Below are 13872 nucleotides of genomic sequence, written 5' to 3'. Positions count from 1 at the left end.
CAACAGCAGCAGGAGAGGGAGCGTCGAGCGGATCAATTATGGAGTGAATAAAACAGCTTCAGACGGCGCGTCAGAGCAGGGGCTCTGGTATGTACGCTCGCCGCCAGCTTCAAGGGAACACGCCGTTCTCCCATGACCCCTTAACACGAGCATGTGCTTCCACACCATCTCCTGACCGGTGGCGGCTACCGTTGTTAAAACGCAAGAGTCTGCATCAGGAGGCGGGTTGGAGGGACGGCCCATGTCACGCATCCAGCCATCGATGGCTTCCTAGCCTCTGGCAAGCGTCTCTGGACCTAAACCTACCCCGACCTTATGGACCCGTCAGAGAACTGTCCTGTCCACCAGCAAGTGTCATTTTGAGAAGCTGCTTTATGATTTCCTATCTGCACTGCAAAAAGGATCTTAAATTACTTTGAAGTTATTAGTTTGTTTCCTGATTGGACCAGTCAGCATCCTTTGAAGAGATGAGGGCGTGGCTTCTGTGCTTCAGAGCAGCATGACGGCTCCTGAAGAGGTTAACAAGCTGCTGCTAGCATGAGGTTCATCAGAACCGGGGAATATTTGGTTCCTCTGTGGGAAGAGCAAAGAGCCCTGAAGGTTTTTCTACGTGGAAAATTAGTTTTCCCTCTTCTGTCGACTGGCTTCAGCTTCTTCGTGAGTTTGTTGGTCTGTGATCGGTCATTTCCTCTGTGACGGCCGAGGCTGCCGGGTGGCTTCATCATAACCCAACACAGAAAAGAACCCCTGCAGAAAGCGGGTGTGATGGATTCAAATCAGCAATATTTGTGGACTGCATTCTAAAGTGTGTCGAGGACGTTCCACAAAAGCAGAATTTCCTCGTTCAGTAAAATGCAGCAACTGTGAAAGCGATGAGCCAGGAATCCAGTCCAGGTGCAGGTGCAGGTGCAGGTCTACAGTAATATATCATATAAAAACCTCCTATTACCTCATTGATCAACAAAACCTTGAGTTATGACTTTTCTGACAGAGTCAACAAGTGGAACCCAGGGCCCGCTCCCGCTGCCGCCGTGTCAGACTGCATGACATCACACAGGTGTGTCTCATGAAGCGGTTCTGTATCCCTGAGCCGGCTGACCTGGGTCGGCCTGCACAGTTGAGTCACTGTTGCTCTCCTCTTTTCTGCTGCATCCGCGGCCGGCCGAGTGGCGATCAGTTTTGTTTTCTCAAGCTGCAGGTGGCATCGGTGACATGCATGAGTCCCCCCCCGCCCCCCGTACCAGAGGAGCAAATGTGAGCTCCCTGGAGCGCCGGGCCCAGACGTAACTGGATCAAGGCTGTCAGAGGGCCTCGTCAGAGCCACAAGTGGAAACACAGGCAGAATCTAATAAGAATCCAACCCGCAGCGATGCAGACTGTATCAAAACAAGCGCTGCGAGCACAGACCTCTTCTGCAGGTAATTTGGCCTCGGCTGAGACGAAAGCGAGGTTCTCTCTTACATTCCCTCACGCTCCCTGTTCTTGCTTTGGTTTGTTGCCTTTACAGGAGAAAAACATCTGCTGACCTTACAAATCACATGATCTCACAGTGACAGCTCAGACAGCTGACGTGAAATTAATAATGTCATCAGTGACTTCTTGTGTTTCCAAAGCCTCCTCACATGGAAGACTCCCACGGCAAAAAAGGCTGTTTTCAGGAGGAGAAAGAGACTGGCAGAACTTGCTAGCTGGCGGAGCGCATGGGTATCACACCATGACGTGCATGTTTTACTGGCTGACAGACAAATAAAGAATAGCAGAGGAACGTGTGGGAAGGCAGACGCCGCTCTGAAAGCATCCATTCATCCCGAGTCATGTTTCAGCAGGGCTGCGGCGTCAGGTGGGGCTCTAATCTCCTCCAGATGCCCTCGCAGGCAAACCTCCTCACCCTCACATCACCGACAAAAGAACACCACAGCCCGATCGGATAATTGATTTGCGAGTTTTGTGTTAAGTCATGTCACCTCTCTGTTTGGCGTCTTCTCTTTCCTCCATCAAAACAGTATCTGGCCACACTCACCAGCTCTCCCTGGGTACTCGCCACTTCCTGTCAGATGAGGCAAATGCCTACAGAACCCCTCCGATGACACGCCGTCTCTTTTGATGCGGGGTAGTCCCACTAGGCTCGTGTCTCCAAAGTGGTCCAGGAGAGTCAAGTTCAGTGTGGCTCTACTGAGGCCAATTTTCTTTCTTGTTTCAGTTTCTTGTTTTCACGATTTCCATCTGTGAGGAGGAGGCAGGTGCAGCAGCAGGCCCGCAGCTCACCTCAGTCCTCAGATTACCCGAAAAACAGATCCTTCAGGTCCTCCCGCGCCGCCCGCCTGAAGGTGTAGGAGATCATTTGAAACTTCGCTGATGAGAAGTTCGACTTGGACATCGCGAAGTCTCAGTGCTGATGATTTCAGCCTCTGTAGTCTAAAGGGAGAATCACAGTTTCATGTTTATGATTTTATTTTTTTCAAGATTTATCATTTATGATTTTTGTCTTTTCTGGAAAAGACAAGAGTTGCTTCCTCTTATATTTACGTTGCTACGAAATCAATATTTTTGATGGATTTTTAAGGGCAGTTTCCTTTGCTGTTGAAGAGCGAACGAGCTGCACTGGAGATGGAAACGGATGTTTCAATCAACTCTTTTGTGGTGAATCTGATCATGTGACTGACCAGCTGCTTCTACCGTTGGTTCTCTTTGTCTTTGTTCGTCCACGTTTGCCTGGGTGCTCGCCGTCCTCCATCTGCAGCTCTCACCAGCTTCCTCTCTTCTTTAGCCCTGAACCCGGATCGGGACGCTGCACCGCGACGGCGTCCTGCACTCCGTCCCTCATGTGATAAATAACAGACTACTGGAGTAAAGGAAAAGCAATATACCTCGCCGTGACTCAGCGCCGTGACACAGGGACGTCTGCTTCGGGACAGCTTGGAAGGGAAAAGTGAAAAAAGGGATTTTTGGTTGCTTTCTATTTTTGTCGGACTGGATCAGGCCCTCACACCTCCACACACACCTGCCCCACTTTTTCACATCTTTCCATTTCATCCAATTAGTCTCACTGCAGGGGTTTTAATTACTCTTTATGTGATGAATTCATTTATTCTGAACGGTAGCTCTGGCTACACATGAAATCCGCAAACACGCGGAGACCCCCTACCTGATACGACCACTGAGATAAAATGCAGAGCATCACCCTATTTGACTAGAGTTGTGTTTGTCCTTGTAAAATAAAACTGTAAGTACACATAAATGAATTTTACAAGCTAACGGCATTCCTGGAGGAGTTGAGCCGGCTTGTAAACAACGAGGAGGCAAAGGAGGAGAGAACAGATGAGCAGGCCTTGAATTATCTAGGCCACTCAAATGGAGGTGTGGTCAGGACGGTGCGGTTCTCGCTCTGGGCCAGGTCTGCCAGAAGGTCATGTGAAAGTGGAATGTGGTTGAGCTGGATGCTGGCCTGAGGCTGTGTTCAGTCAGGAATGCTTATTTTTCTTAAAACAAAGAGAAAACTGCACTCCACCTGGGAGGGTTTATTCTTCCCTCTATCAATACAGTTCAGGTTAATTGGGTTGGGAAACCTGACGCGACAGAGATCTGCGGTTTTTGAAGAGGCTTTATGAGAGAGTGGACTTTTTGCCGGCTGCATTAGCGGACAAACAATTACCCAGCAATTACCGTGAAGCTGGAGGGGAATGCATCACTCAGCAGGCAGCTGACAGCGCCAGCAAGCTCAGCAAGTGACATGCAAAATAGAAAAATAATGGTGTGGAGGGCCGGCCGACAAAACTCGCGCACACAATAAACAAGCAGGAAACAGCAACACGCCGATGCTTCAAAACCAATTTGTGCTGACAGGCGAGTGGAATGTGGACACGTATACAGCAAAGAAGACGGCAGGTCCCCAGAGGAACGAGCACAAGTGAGTGCTGTCAAATATGGCAGCCGGGAGAGTCTTCCTCAGAGTCTTCCTCAGAGTCTTCCTCAGAGTCCTCCTCAGTCGTCCGACTCAAACCAACATGCTGGTTTTATTGAGAGCACTGGTATTAAAACACTACATATAAACAAAATGATTAAATTTGTTCCCATATGAAAGTATGATTTCATTTTGTGACATTATGCTGTGCATGAGGGTGAGTAGGTTTAATAAAGACAGGTGAAAGGAGAGCACCAGCAGGAAGTCCAGGGAGTTGTGTAACGCCGGTGTGGTGTGTAGATTGTGGCTGCAGCATTGTGTGTCACAGTCACAAGGCTGCAGCGGCCAAACCGAGGGATGATGTCATCCGTCTGGTGGTGAGCGTGAGGAAAAGGCTGAGGACAGGAGTCGCCAAACACGGAGAACGAGACCATTAGAGAACATGAACAAAGACATTTGTTATGTCCTGACTGACAAATCTGATTTTGGGGATCGGCAGATTGAAATCAGAGCGCCTGCAACGCCTGCGCTCGGCGGCAGCGGCACAGGAGTGCTGGAGGGGGTGTGAAATCACATTCAAAGCAGATTTCCTGAGATGCGATTTAGCCGAGACTCCTAAATCAGATTTCTCACTGTCCTTCACATCGTTCACGGCGTCTAACACAGACCACATGATGATGACATCACAGCTGACTGTGACTGCTGCTTCGCTGGAACGGGCGTTAATAGTGGGACTGAACATAAATGATGTCGTCATCGCCATCTTTAAAGTTCATCACGTGAACCCTCTTTAGTCAGGCTCATTGTACGCTAACCGTTAGACCAAAGCCCAGCTCAGCGGCCGCAGGACTGAAGAGGCAGAAACGGGGAGACCAAACCCCTGCCGCTGCTGGCACTGATGGCGCCATCTTCTTCACGCCTTGGAAACCTTTAGATCACTACTTTATCATTTTATTTGGATTCCTAGTTTTTAAAAACCTATGATTATTATTATTATTATTATTATTATTATTATCCAAATATAGGCTACAATGCAATAGCGGACAGAGCATTAACAGGAGGAGCTCTGCAGACAAGGGGGGGGGGCAGTAGACTGGATCCCTCCGAGGGAACCAGGCAGTCGGAGGAGGGGGAGGGTGAGAGAGGACACAACTGACGTGTGCATTCGAACGTTCAGATTATAAAAATCGAGCACAGGAAAACAAACCAACAGGTTCCTCAGACGCGGCTGAGCTTCTCTTCTAGGTTTAGCCGTTCACCTGATGACATCACACAGGTCGTTTCCACTCGTGTCTGCTGGCGGAACGTTGGGAGGACAGGAAGGCATCGTGTAAGTGGAATGCTCCTGGATCAGCCCCAGCCTCCTAGCAGGCTACACTCACATCAAGCGATGAAAATGTCTCGTCTTCCCAGACCCCCTGAATATTCTGTGCTATGATTATGAAAAAACTGAAATCATCAGAGGAGCAAAGTTATCCACCGACATTTCCCTGCAAGTGAGGGTTGGTGGTTTTATGAAAGATGAAAGTCTCATCAGCAGTGAGACAGTTAATACCACAGACCCAGGATCAGTAGGAAGTCTTAAGTTACCACGAGTAAAGGTTCTTATTTTGCAGCCCCCTGCTAGTGAGACACGTCATCATCGGATCTGATGATGGACTCGTGTGCTCGTGTGTAAGCAGCATTTTGCACTCATCTGATTTGGAATCAGTTGAAACTACGTTGTGTTAAGTTGAGGGGTTCCCAAGCTCAGCTCCAGGCCCCCACTTGCCATGATTAAAAGATTTAGGAAAGCAAAAGAATGTTCTGCTACATGAAGTTGTAGTCTTGGACGCGTCTCAAATGAAATTAATAAATAAATGAAACCATTCGAGAGGTTTCGATGGATCATCTCGCTGCCAGCTGTCCAAGTGCCAACAACTCCAAAGCAAAAGTACCTCAGAACTGTAGTAAAAGACTTGGCTAAACATACTTAGTTACTTTCCACCGCTGCTGCCACATGAAACACATGTCTGCACATATTAACCCTTCTGGTCCTGGAGGCCTCGTGTGTGAGAGGATACGTCTTTAATCGTCATCTAATCCGCAGCCTTCTATTTTGGCTTCGTACTGGGAAAATGCAGCATGAGTCACTGTGCAAGCAGGAGCGTCAGAACCGAGAACGCGACTGCGCACGGAACTCAACGCTTCCCTCGGTCACAATCCAGTTCTGCGCCGAAGATCAGATTAAAGAGAAAAATTGTGTTTTTATGAAGTGTGAACATCAAGTCTTAGATAAGGGGGGGGGGGGGTGAGAGCAGAGGCCTGCTGGGTGGGAGGGGGCGGGCGGTTCGGTGTGGTCGGAGTGGGCCCCTGAGCTGCGCTGTGCTCCTGCTGGCAGCCGTCTGGCTGGCATTCACCGAGCTTTTTTGGCTGCTTTCAGGAGGCTCCAAAGCAAACAAGAATGGCCCCGCTTACAGGCCCTAAAACTTGTGTGTCAGCCTTCTCAATCTCACACACACACACACACACACACACACACACACACACACACACACACACACACACACAAGTGCAGCTACCTGACAAAACAGCAGAAAAGCGTTAACATTTTCTTGTCAAACTTCCACAAAGAATCAGTTATTTTTAAGACTGGTTGAAAATCAAGAACCGCCGTGCTGACAAAGCCCACCTCATCCTAGGCGTGAGTGTACAGGATGCAGTTGATCGCTCCCCAACAGGAAAGCCTGCACCAGTGAACACGCCGTCCCTGTACGATGTTAGCCACTTAACGAGCTCCGCTAGCACGAGAAAACTGCAGGATGAGGCTCTTTGGTTCCCGGTCCTCAGGTTGGAGGCACCAACAACAATGTGCTTCTTTCTATGTCTTGTCCCTGTTTATCCTCCACACAGGAAACATTTGTGTTTGGCTTTTCTGGACACAAACTGAAGTCCTCGCGCTGCCCTTTGGCCTGTCCCTGAACCTGAGGGTCCTTGTAGGACACACAAGCAGCCTAAGGGCTCCAAAAATATGAGCGTATCTGATCATTCTTTTCACCAATAAATTATCAAACTCTCTTAAAAAAGAATGTATTTACTAAACTTCATAAAAAATTAATGGGTAAGGTTTTTTCTTTATTGATTGTCTTTGGCAAAAACAGTTTTAAAAAATGCAGAGCCTCAATTTCCAAACACCCCCGTCTATTCCCTGAAATGGTTCAGTCCTGTCTATGTTTGCATTGTGCCTCAGTGCCAGTTGGCCTCAGTGTTGCACGTCCACAGCAATTTTTTTTAAGTCCACAAAGAAAAGGTCAGATTGTTCTGATGTTTTCCAAAGACAAGAATGTCTCATATGACAATGATTGTTTGATCCAAAAACAGCCTCGTCTGCGCCGGACAGCTGAGCGACTCAGTCGGCGTGGAGGAGAGTCAATCTCGCAACAACACTCAGCTGCTATGCGGTGATACACAGCTTCAGGTAGGCTGCGTCAATACTGCCGTACGCACGGCTCGGTTAGTTTAAATCTGTAACAATGGTGGTCACTGACATTCTGGTTGTGATGTTATTATAAATCTCCCAGAGTCGACAAAGGAGTTCCACGCCATCTGAGGTGGATGTTTGGAGCTCTGAAAGGATCCCTGGGGATTGGGAGGAGTGGTTTGTCCCCTAGCAGCATCCCTGCCGGTGTCTTAGCCCAAGTCCTTTTTTTTATTTCTTGAGTGAACGGTTCCTTCATGCTGGTTCAGGGTCACCTGCCAGTCTGCCTGTTTCAGTCAGATTGATTGAATGGCCGCTGCAGTGTAGCCTTCCTCAGTCTCCCTCGGGGTCTGATTCAATCCGTCCCCACTCAGCAGAAGTGCCCAGGAACCAACAGCAACTGCAGTTGTGTCCATGCTGGACAGCTTGGCCCCTGCCTATCAGACAGGAAAAACCCTCACTCTCAATTCCTCCGTGTGATAAAGTTAGATTTGGGTTCTGCAGGCAACAGGTGAGGCTTTGTGGGCCTGGAGGGCTCGCATGGAGCTGATGCTTGGTGTCAGTCGGTGTTCGCGGTGATACTGCAGGGGAGGGATTCCCAGTGTCGTGCAACCTTGACAACCACAGACATCGTGGGGGGGGTGTCTGGGTCATATATCCTTGCACCGCGTTAGTGAAAAGAACTGTCAATCACCCAGGCCTGCCTCCTGAAGAAGGTTACTACAATCATGTTAAATATGATCCACTTAGAACCTGATGAGGAGAAGTCAGTTCATTTCATATCCAGGCATTTAAATTGGCAGGTCAGGCTACGATTGAAGAGAAGCTGACACGAGGTTCACCGCCCCCCAGCAGTCACCCCAGCTTCAACCATCGAGGAACAGGGATGGCGAGCTCCCTCTCTTTCATGGGCTCAGACGCTACAATGACCAGACGCTCATTTGTTGGTCGTTTGACCAGAGTGAGCGCGCCGTACTGCACCCAGGCAGGGTGCGCTTCCCCGGCCCTGCTGCAGTTGGTGGAGGAGGGCCGGCCACCGGACGCTTCACCAGTGTGTTTCAGCTGCACACACAGCGTGTGAGTGATCGCTGGGCTCCAGTTGTTCATGCGAAAGGCACTGTTGCATGATGAAGCAGTGAGAGTATTTTCTCCAGAGCTTTTAACCTTGCTCACTTCTCCCAGGGCCACCCTTCACCTTAGGCCAAGAGCTGGCCCTCGGCTGACTGAGCTCCTTTTCACACACAAATTATTAGCCAATCATTAACCTAAACCCGAAGCTAAATGTTTCCCGCGGCTCCCTGGAGGACAGCTCATCATCCCTCCTTAAATTCCCTTTCATCTATTTTTTAGCCTTTCTTTTTGTTTTACTGGAATTCTGATGAAACCATCTAAGCTAGCTTTGCTGACAGTTCATGAAAAACCTTTCAGTTCCCGGATGTTCCATCAGGTTTTATTTTAATGGACTCTTCTGACCGCCAACTCAGGAACAGTGCCATTTCAGCCTGTGACCAGCTGGATCCTTTTTGTGTGCTGAGTTAGCTAACCTGCTAGCGTTAGCTGTTACTGGGCGCTGGCGTACGGACGTAGGAATGTAGAGACCAAGCATGAGCCTTCTGGTGACGTATCGAAGAAGGACTGTGATTGGAAAACTAAACGGTGACGCCAACTGTAGTTCTTTCCGTCAGCGCTGTTCCACACCGGTAGCTATGAGCCCTGGACTTGGATGAATTTCTGTGGACAACCCAGAGAAGTGGGGCCTCACCCCCCAGTGGTATCTAGCTTATAATCTTACTATAAAATGAATAAGTCTCCCTCCATCTGTCCACGTCCACTTATCTCCTCGTCGGGTGGCTGAACCCATATGAAATTTCACATGGCCACAGAGAATTGCCCTCGGCAGAGAGTGACGCAGCCCAAAACAACACTTCAGCCCGTCTTCTTCTTTTTCTGACTCTGCTATTACAGCCCACATTGTGGTCAAAGATGAAACTGGGGACACAAGATGGCGGCGTGCACAGATGCAGCGCCTCGCTCTCTGTGTGGTTTTGCCGTTTGCCCGTTTTTCTGCTGATCAGCGACTTAACATATAACAGGTGAGACTTGCTAATGATTGGAACGGTGTGTGGTGCTCTGGAACTCACCAGCAACCAGCAACCAGCACGCGCAACCCGCTGGTCACCACGGATGAGCACACCGACAGAGGGTGCAGGAGGCGGCAGTCAACGCTACACAGGCCGGCGCTACCCAGCATCTCCCTGACCAACGCTGATCGCTCAGCAACAAGATGGACGAAGTGATGCTCCAGACATTGCATTTGACTCAGTCATGTGACTGTTCCCATTCCAACCAGAAACAAGGTGAGCGTCCACGGCGCCAACACAGTGACTGACAGACTTTTTACACGGTTGATTTCCATTTCTTGACCTCTCTGCAGAGGTCTGTGGTCGCTGAGGTCCCAGCATTTCCAAACTCTGCATGTCGTTGGGGTGCACATGTGAGCAGGTTTAGACAAGCGTCACCTAAACTGCAGAAGAACTGAAATGGCAGCATTTTCTGCACCCACCCAAACAGATCATCAATAGAATGACAACTGTCAGCGCAGCATCCATGTGGCAGGTACTACGACTGCAAAACAAAAAACCAAAAAAAGCGTACATTGTACTTTTACCAAGAAAGACACAGATTCATTTTGTCAACAAATCACGACACCAAATTGGAACCAGCCTCCTAATGTGTGGTTTCTTATTTACAGAGTGGCTCTGCCGGGGTCTTTTCCGTGCGCAGGGGCCAGACCTGAGCGGCTGTTTTAAATCTTTATGGGGTTCCGTCATCGCTAAGTGCTCTGAACTGCAGAGCTCTCAGGACATTGTTACTGCAGCCATCACAACTACACTTTTCCTTCCCAGTGCTCGGTAAAGAGCCATCAGAGGTGAGAAAGTCATTCGTCTTCCCTGATGGTGACGTGTTATTTACCGTCCGGCAAACGCAGCTCATTTGATCCTCTTTGTTCAGCTCAGGTCATCTTTTACAGGTCACGGTTGTTTACTGAGGTGAAGCGTTTGCCCGCAGCGCACGAACAGAACGCCCAATGGTGTCGATGAAAAGAACATCTGTTGGCTGAGTCATCATTCTGCTCCACCTCAGACGTGTGAGACGCTTGTCCTGGGGTCACCGAGGCGGCGTCCTGTTGCCGAAGTCAGGTATTCTAGTCACAGTCCAAGTCCTTGACTATAATCTAATAATTGGACCTCAAATGACTCGGTATTATTTCAAGAAAATAAACTCTCATGACATTCTTTCTGAACTACTGTGTTTATTTGAAAGGCAGCGGTAAGAACTCGAGCCCTGCTGGCTGGTCGACCTGCCGACGCTTTTTTACAGACGCTTAACTCCAATTAGCCTTCATTCTCCTATTTGCCTATAATCACATTATCCCTGGTATTTAGAGGCGTTGCTTTTTTTCCATCCGAGTGAGGCCGTGTCCTCCAGCTACATGTCCACACAACAGTGAGGCAGACCAGGAACAAGCTTCTCCTTGTGCTGGAACCCCCACTTGGCCCGGGTCGCTCTCTTACTGCCTCCCCCTCCGCACTTTCGTCCTCTCTCTTTTCTCTTTCCTCCCGTTCACTCGTTTCGTATCTCTGCCCTCAGGTCGTGTCCAGCGCCAGGCAACGTCTGATGCCTTCAGATGGCTGCTGCGGTCAGCCGACTCGCAGGATTGATTCAATATCCTGATCAATTGCAGTCACTGTAAGTGGACCTCAGTAAGAAAGTCTTTACAGTACAACTCAATAACGAGAAGGCATCAAAAGAAACTTTTCCAATGTCTTCGTGAGCGAGGAGTCATTCCTGCTGTCAAAATAAAGCCAAATGATTCTAATTCTCACTACTAGACGATTTGAAATGGATGAAGCGGCGTCTCCTTCCTCCCCCTCGGTGCCGCAGCCAAACACATTCCAGATGTCAAACATGTTCTCTCTGGAACGTCTGCATAGAACTCCTCTCTGCTGCCTTCCTGTCCCCCACAGCAGTCACAGGTGAAGAGACGCGCGGCGTTTGAACTCTCACACACCTCGACACACTCCCTGGGCGAGGTTTCTCAAAACTGTAAAATTGTTTTCTTACTACATGCAACTTTACAAATATTCCTCAGCAGTATATTTACAGTATTACTTATACATTCAGGTTTACAGGAAAAACATCGCTGGTTTTACAAACTGGTACTAAAAGGTTTTTCCCTCAACAAAGCATTAAGAAATAACCTAACTTATGATCATGAACCCTTCCTCCTCTTCCTGACATTTCCGACCTCACATGAGTCTGTATTTATTGGTGCTAAAGACAGAAACGGCTGAACCTGCAGCAACACAATGATAAAAATTTCCTGCCAGATAAAAAAGTTGCTGATGAAGTTTCTGCTGGTTCTTATAAATCCTCGTTTATTCACGTGTCTATAATTACTGCTCGTACTACACTCTTATCGCGGGACTCGGTGTTCTTTTTCCGTTGCTAAATAATTACAAGGTTCCAGGAATATTGTAAGCTAGTAATTTACAATTTTATAGTTGAAACAATTATTGAAATATTTGACATATTGTTGAAAATAGTAAACGCTTCAGGAAATCGGATTTGGAGAACTGTAACAGTGACCCACACATAACACACAGCGTGTGTGTGGAGATGAACAGAATGAATGTTTCAGCATAGAGGAATCTGACCTTTGACCTCATGCATTTATATATGTTGCTACAATAAAAAGAGCCAGGGTTAGAAGGCCTGAGGTTTGAGGTTGCAAGCTTATGTATGTGCGGCGACATGTTTACTCGTCCCTCATGGGCAGATCTGATCCATGATCTGCTGCTCTGGCAGGATGGTAAGTAAAAAGCTACGAATTTGTAAATTGAGGGCAATGGGGGGGCTCTCGCTGGCAAAAAAAAAAAAGGAAAAAAAAAAGGCTTTTGATCATAGAAATGTCATTATTTGAAAAAGAGTGCTGCGTTCACCTGAGAGGAGCACTGGAACATTTCACGCCCATTTAAATAATGAGACCATTGCAAGATAATTGTCACTGTTTCACAGTTTTGTTGTGTTTTTTCACAATTATTGCAGAAAACGCTCTCAATTATTTTAAATTGCTTTCTGCTCATAGAGGAAAAGCTGGTGGCAGATTTTCGGAACATAAATTGGCCCTTAAACTCCGCAAAAACATTTTGAACAAACCATGAAAGAGGATGTGAATGTTATATTCTATTCTGGTTTTTTTAGAAAAAATAGTGTGTACTCAAGGTTTTATTTAAGTGCCTCCAATAGGCCACCGATTAGAATAATCAACCCTCTTTAAAACGCTGCCTCAGAGGGATTTGTCACACGGGAGGTTGACAAGACAAGTGCAGCAGGTCAGCGAGAGACACGGCGAACGACGAGAGGCAAAGCAATGAACTTGAAAGGAACATGGCAGCCATGAATAATGCATGCATGAAAGGTTTATCTAATGGCACTCGTAAAACTTTTAAAAGTTCATCTTTGCTTTCAGCTGGAGATGCTCTCGGCCGAAACCCCTCTTGTTTAACTGGCTTTCGGCAGGCGTCCTCGGCTGGAGGGACACACTGATTGGTTTAATCATGTTTGCAGTGATTAAGCATGTTAAGAGCACTCATCACAATACGAAACCCGAATCACAATGACGCTCAGATGTGGCATTCAGGCTGCAGCCTTTAGGACGTTTTTTTATGGAAAATACATTTTCATTCTACTCACACTCACACACACACACACACACACACACACACACACACACACACACACACACAGCCAGGCAATTTAAAGATGAACTCTTACCGTCTTTAGGCGCTTGGCGGTCATTGTGGGGTCAGAGCAGAACAGACTCAGAGAAACTGGAAATCACAACCTCACGGCGTTGCACTCACATCCCAGCCTGGCTCCCAGGCACCAGGACCAGACCAACGGGGCTCGTTAACTTGAAAGCGTGGATGGGAGGGCGGCGGGCTCGCTGGAGTGTGTCAAGAGGAAACTGCAGGCAGCAGCCAGTCAGGCCGTGCAGAGGGAAGGGAAGCGAGACAGACAAAAGCAGGGAGAACTCAAAGACGCCAGCAGTTTCTTCTTCCCCTTCCTCCTCGCCTTCTCTCGTGTAACTTAACCCCGGAGGAGCCTTGGCGAGCAGACACACAGAACCAGTTCCAGACCTGTCCTACACCACTTCGGTTGCCTCTCCCCCTTCTCTCCCTGTTTTCTCTTCCCTCTGTGTGTTTTTTGGTATCATTTAACTCTTGATTCTGCAGCCAGCGATGAGCTCACCAGGGGCTCAGGTTTCAGCGCCTTACTGGAATGTGAGGGCAGTCGCCCAGAGAGCCAGAGGTGCCGGCGAGGTCAAAGGCTACTCGGCTAGTGTGGAGGAACAGAGAGGAGCGGGGTGTCTGTCATCGGGGGAGTTCCAGTGGATGGCATATCTGAGGGGCCTGGAGTGCTGAGAACAAAACAGGAGTTACAGGGGTCA

General features: G+C 48.4%; 1 protein-coding gene across 1 annotated transcript in view; it reads right to left on the bottom strand.

Moving 5' to 3' along the window:
- The window catches only part of flrt2 (fibronectin leucine rich transmembrane protein 2), a 40898-nt gene extending 27370 nt beyond the window's left edge, over positions 1-13528 (bottom strand). The window contains exon 1 of the mRNA XM_086189927.1: positions 13197-13528. The gene's annotated coding sequence lies outside the window, so the exon portion shown is untranslated. The remainder of the gene's footprint in view (positions 1-13196) is intronic.
- Between the last annotated feature and the right edge of the window lie 344 nt (positions 13529-13872).

Source organism: Aulostomus chinensis, chromosome 20 (assembly GCF_037954235.1).
Source record: "Aulostomus chinensis isolate RoL2024-O1b breed Wild chromosome 20, RoL_Achi_v1.0, whole genome shotgun sequence".
NCBI classification, from domain to species: Eukaryota; Metazoa; Chordata; class Actinopteri; order Syngnathiformes; family Aulostomidae; genus Aulostomus; species Aulostomus chinensis.
This window is presented reverse-complemented; position numbering and strand designations above follow the sequence as displayed.